This window comes from Pituophis catenifer, unplaced genomic scaffold (genome assembly GCF_029215685.1).
Source record: "Pituophis catenifer annectens isolate HBS135680 unplaced genomic scaffold, rPitCat1.0.hap2 SCAF_7, whole genome shotgun sequence".
Classification (NCBI taxonomy): Eukaryota; Metazoa; Chordata; class Lepidosauria; order Squamata; family Colubridae; genus Pituophis; species Pituophis catenifer.
The window spans coordinates 62,394,811-62,401,217 of NW_027256887.1; positions in this window are offsets into that span (position 1 = coordinate 62,394,811).

Consider the following 6,407-nt stretch of genomic DNA (forward strand, 5'->3'; position numbering starts at 1 on the left):
TGCTTTCAGCGATGGGCATGTTCCTAGTAGTGCCACAATTTATTTTTACACATAGTCCTTGACTTACAACTATAGCTGGGATCGGAATTTCCATTGCTAAGTGATGCAGTCATAAAATGAGACATCATGTGACTGCATCATTTAGTGACAGCAATCTTGGCACTCTTTGATGTTGTCATTAAGAGAATGCAACCGGTCATTAACTGAGGATCCACCCTAAGCTTCAGTTAAGAACTACCTCCACCTCCCCACACCTATCTTGCCCAGCCCAGCCCACCAGCATTTCTGTCTTTTTGGCTCCCTTGCACCCTGCCTTACAGGAAGGCAAGCAGTCCCAGAACCATGATGTTAGTGCTGCTTATCATGTCCTGAAGAAAAGAAAAAAAAAAGCAAAAAGTAGCACTAGAACCACAGTGCAGTGCACAGCCTCACTCCTAAAAGGACTTCCTGCAAAGCCTCATGACCAGTTTGTGAGGCTTTGCAGGTACACTTCCAACACAAACTGCAGACTGCACACTGTGCCTCTGGGAAGGTTGTGTCATTCTGAACGTCTCTGCTGCCACCCCTAACAGCATCTCCCACACAGTCTCCACATTTGCCTGGGGAGCCACCACTGTTCTCCCTGGCTTCCTCCAGCTATTGAGAGTACCATACCTCACCATCCTGCAGCCTTTTTCTGGCCAGGCCTGGCAAGCTCCGTTTGGCAGACCAGGGACTGGTACACTACTGTACTCACTGTATGCATCCCAGGATTGGGCCCTCATCCAGCTCCTGGATCTTGGGCCAGCATCAGGAGGAAGAAAGCTGTGAAGGCTAGTGAGGGCAATGATGGTGGCAGAATGCAGGGCCCCCAAAAGGCAGATGGAGGAATTGAAACGCCCCTGTGGTTCTAAGTGCAATACCACTGTAACATTGGGCACTGGTAATAAGTCCCTTCATTTAGTGCTGTTGTAACACTGAATGGTTGCTGAATGGTCACAAGTTAATGACTACCTGTATATAAGACTCAGTGAAGTTCTGTTATATTTGCTTTCATTATACAAGTAGTCCTTGACTTACAACTATTTGTTTAATGACCATTTGAAGTTACAATGGCACTGGAAAAAAGGAACTTCTGACCAGTTCTTTCACTTAAGACCATTGCAGAATTCCCCAGTCACATGATCAAAATGTGAGTGTTTGGCAACCGGCATGTATTTAGAACAGTTGCAGTATCCTATGGTCACATGATCACCATTTGTGACCTTCCCGGACAGCTTCCAATAAGCAAAGTCAATGGGGGAAGTTGGATTTACTTAACGTCCATGTGACTCACTTAATATCTGCAGTTATTCGTTTAACAATTTTGTGGGGGGGGGAGAGATCATAAAATCTGGCTTGACTCACTTAACAACTATCTTGTTTAACAATGAAAATTCTGATTCCAATTGTGGTCTTGGTTAAGGATTCCCTGAATTCATTTAGCATTTGCTAGAAGCACTCTTACTGTTCTGAGAAAGCAAGAAAATCAATTTCCAGATCCCTGGGTAGCCTTGAGTAATTTGCTCTGTCCGGCTGGTGTGAACTCAAATAAACAATACCAGGTATATGAAACCTAATGCACTTGAAAGTAAACTAGGAAAAGCCGAAGAGTAAGATGATAATGTTATGTGAATTCTGAAATTCACATACATAGAAACTACAGCATTTCTTCACCACATTAATACTGAGGTCTGAAAAAGAATCTCTAAAATTATTTGAAACATTTTAAATTCTTGTTAGAAAGATACAACCATTTGAATGGATATGCATAGGTGAATTCAAAATTACGAATTTAAAAGGAAATAGACCTTAAGACTTTGTATAAATATGCTTAAGACTACTCTGTTAAACACCCTGTGGAGTTGAAATTACAATAATGATAGTGAAAGACAACACACACAATACAGATGAAAAACCCTTTAGATTAAGGTCACATCTGCACAATGCAATTTGCATATCATGACCATTTGGAAAAGAAGTGTTACTGGCTTCCCTGAATTCTGTTCACACTTCCATTAATTAATAGAAGCTATTGTCCTTCAGTTTTCAAGAACATTTTGTTATATACTTTTTGCTGATCTAACTATTCAGAGTTAAAGAGGCCATGTGAGCATCAGCAAAAAAACAACCCCCCCTCCCCACAAAACAGGAGTGGGGGGGAAGGAATGCATAATAAAGAATAGCAATTTTTAATTAAAAATGCATGTCAGCATGATGCAGTGTGTAGCAAGCATTGGAGATGGGCTGAGAAACTCCACTTTCACTCTCAGTCATGAAAACTTACTAAGTTCATCCCTCAGTTCAAGTACTTGCACAGCGGTTGGGAGTACAAAATAAAAACAGATTCCAGGTGCATCCAGAGGGGTTGAAGTGCTTTAAGAGCTCAAGAAAGAAAAGTGGAATGTATAACGTAATCAATAAATACATTTAAAAAGTCACCTCTAATGTTCACACAAGCCCAGAATTTACATTTAATAACAAACTGCTCTAATAAATAACTAAATAAAAATAACCCATGCAATTACTACTATTGAAATAGTAATATAGTATCTCTGACTACAACAGAGATAGCTGTAATGAACTTCGTATCAATTAATCTGTATATGTCCAGGCAGGGCTGTTGTTGTGCCATGCTATTCAATACAATGAAAAGTCCTTGCTCTTCACCTGGTTTTCTTTAAAAGAGACTTGAACTCAGCAGTCCTAGAAGATGGAGAGTTGTCCTCTGAGGGACATCAAGTAGGTGAAGTAGGATATCTGAGTATTGGAACAAGGCTACTACTTAAAAGATGAAGAAGTCATGTCTGTAGTTCATAGCTTCATGATGGTTTGAAGATGAAGAGGACGTGGTAGGACCAAACTGCTAAAGGCTTTAAAGGTCAAAATCACTACACTGAACTGTACCCAGCAGCCTAGACAAAATAAAACCCCAAAGTAATGCCATAATGAAGTCTTGTGATTCTACAAGCAGCAAAAGACTGGACCGATGTTTCTCTCAGAACAATAAGTGTAGCTTTAAGCGTCTTGCTTTAGAAAAGATATTTCTATAGTATAAAATGGAGGACCTTTAGTTATAATCAATTATAACTGAATAATATAATTGTATAATATAACTGAATAATTATAATTATAATTATAATCAATTAATATTGGTATAACCAATATTCTATTGGTTATATATACTGTTTCAGAGATACAGAATTTCCTTTCCTAAACAGAGACATGGAATGACCAAGGATAGGCAAAAAAGAAGTGGGAGCAGGAGTGATTTCCTGCTGGTTTCCCCACTGAGTTTCTTCATGAGATTACTGCAGGGAACATCAGAAATCTTCCCTTTCTAGCAGGCAGCTAAGGTGCTGCTGGTGGGTTGGGAAAGGTGCAAGGGATTGCAAAACTTGCTGGAAAACTGTTATAGAACCCTGAAAACAAAGATGACCTGACTGCAACAGCAGCCGGTAGCATTGAAAAAGCCACAATTTCCCCAAATTTCATTCTCTCAGGAATGATAGGTCCCAGATTTTAGACACTTTCTGTAAATTAGTCCATTTGAGATAACCTTATTTCAACAGTTGCCCTTTGGTACACCATTTCGCCCAGTTAAAAGTCATGATGAGAATTCTAATAGCATATAATTGATTGGATTTGTACTACTACTAAATTCCAAAATATATCAGATTGCAGTGTTGGAACTTCATCTTTTAAAGCAGGTTATGGGAAACTGTTTCAACAATAACCTGTTTTCAGAATGGACTATTTTCCAAAGCACTGCAATTTACTTCTAAAGGGCTTCTATTGCTTCCTCTGAAAATGTTTGAATAGCTCAAGGCTTGGCACTTGGATAGATCTGTTTGAATCTACCTTTTCTAGTGCTGGAGTACTTCTGTAGTTATGAAATGCTTTACCGTTTTCTTAAAGAGGTCTTTGTCTTTCACAGCCTCAGAAACAACATTCAATGTCACAAAGCAAGAACAAGAATATTGTGTAGGTAAACATCTAATATTCCAAATTTGCACCCAGACCTGCCTCACCTCTAGATATGCTAAGAAAATGTTGCTATTTAAACTCAACCAACAAGTTCCATTTCTTCATACCAAACCAAACAATTTTGTTTTGTTTTTTAAACACTCAACTTCATTCTTACATAACAGCAACATAAAGTTAAAGATAGAAATCTGTGCAAGTAAACTCTGGCTTTTTTGAAGGATGAAGGTGAGGTTACAACTCTTTAGCTGTCTGTACTAAAAGCTGGAGAGGTTGTAATTTTCATGACTAATATTAGTCATTAAAATGAGTAAGAATTGCCACGCCATATATAATCATGCAATACAGTATCATCCATGTAGGAAATTCATTTTTATTACACTGATTTTGATCACATCTTCTTTTATCGCACTGATTAACAGAACAAACTAAGGCTGTCTAAATGGTGTCCACTGGTACTAAACTGAATAAAATGATATTAAATATATACTGCATGATTTTTAAAACACAGTTTGTTGAGTAAGGCTACATTTAGACATCACTGTAAGTAATATTTAAACATACACATATATTATATCAGAATGGTTGGGGGCATAACACAACACAAAACAGTTTATATCATAATATTCTGCATGAATCCAAGCTAAATCTTTAACACTGTTGCTGGATTAATGTTTATGTAACCTATTCAAAATTGTAGAATTTAAACACAATCATTGATAATCACAGTGATAAGGTTATAAAGACATCTCTGCTACAGTAGACAACCAATTCCTGTGGAAAGTACATTCTCTTGTTCAACAACCTTAACAATTGGAACTGGGTTTACAAAACATTCCACTTTGAAAGGTGATTGGATATTTCATCATAGGACCCCAACCAACCTAATCAGTTCAACAAACAATGACTCCATTATCATGCATTAATGTGTTGTAAAACATAATCTTTGATTTTGGCAATATATAGGACCAATTGATAATCTTACCTTCAATAAATGTGAAGTTCTTACCAATATTAATATCAATCACAGACTTTCATTAGATTTTTTTTTTTTGCAATGTTCAATTGCAGGTGCAGCTATTCATGAGTTAATGTAATGTAATGAGACAGTTTGCAAACATTTTGTTTCTCCTCCAATATACCAGTTTCATGATGCAGAGAAGGCAAAATACGATACACTTGTTTTTAAAGTTTCCAATCCTTATCCCATCAACATAATTAGAAGTATAAACTCAGGTACCCTTCAAATCAGGTTTTTGAAAGAAAATCTACTAATTTATAGTCAAACATATGTACAGATATACCTGGTTTTACTATACTTCACTTTATTGCAGATTTTTTTACAAGACCCTCCAGCAGCAAAAAGATTATGACTCATTGAAGGCTCAGATGATTACCATTCTTTAGCAATAAAATGTTTTTAAATTAAGATATGTACATCTTTTTAGATATAGTGAATACTTTATAGACTATAGTCTAATATAGGTATTACTTTTATATGCACTGGAAAATAAAAAAAATAGTGTGACTCACTTTATTGTGATATTGATTTTATTGGAGGGGTCTGCAATATTTCTGAGGTAAGCCTGTAATATTTCAGCAATAATATGATTAAATTAAGATTCTCCCAACTGATTAGACTAAAATTTAATCAAGCCAACCCCCTACAAGTGACCCAAGATGCCTTCAGAAAGCTTAATAAAATATTGTAAATTCAAAAGCCTCCTTTCCCAAGCACACCATACTCAACAGTATATGGCTACAAGTAACTGATACTCCATTTGACTGGGGCTAAATTATTTTCAAGAGGGTTTCCATTTCTCAAAACTGCTGAACAGACCTTGATTTGGCTCACGTTCTGTCCATATACTTCACTCTGCAGCATTTTAGAAGTATTTTGCCAGTATTTTTTACAGGCAGTCCTTGACTTACAACCACAATTGAGCCCAAAATTTCTGTTGCTAAGTGAAACATTGTTTTGCCCCGTTTTACCTTTCTTGCCACAGTTGTTAAGTGAATCAATGAAGTTGTTAAGTTGGTAACATGGTTGTTAAGTGAACCTGGCTTCCCCATTTACTTCATCAGGTGGTTGCAGAAACTGATCACATGACCCCAAGGCACTGCAATGGTCATAAATGAGTCACTTGCCAATCATCTGAATTTTGATCACATGACCATGGGGATGCCACAAGTCATAAGTGTGAAAAATGGTCAGGTTGTTATGGAATGATGGGACCAAACAACATTCCTGGGTCAGCCAGAGACAGTTTTATTGCGCAGTTTCAGAACCAGATTTGTATCTGCAATTCTGAACAAAGAAGAGCTCTGATACAACTGCTTTTATACCTCTCCAAGACAAAGGATTTTGCGAGCATAGCAGTTTTCCATATATGGTTAACATACAT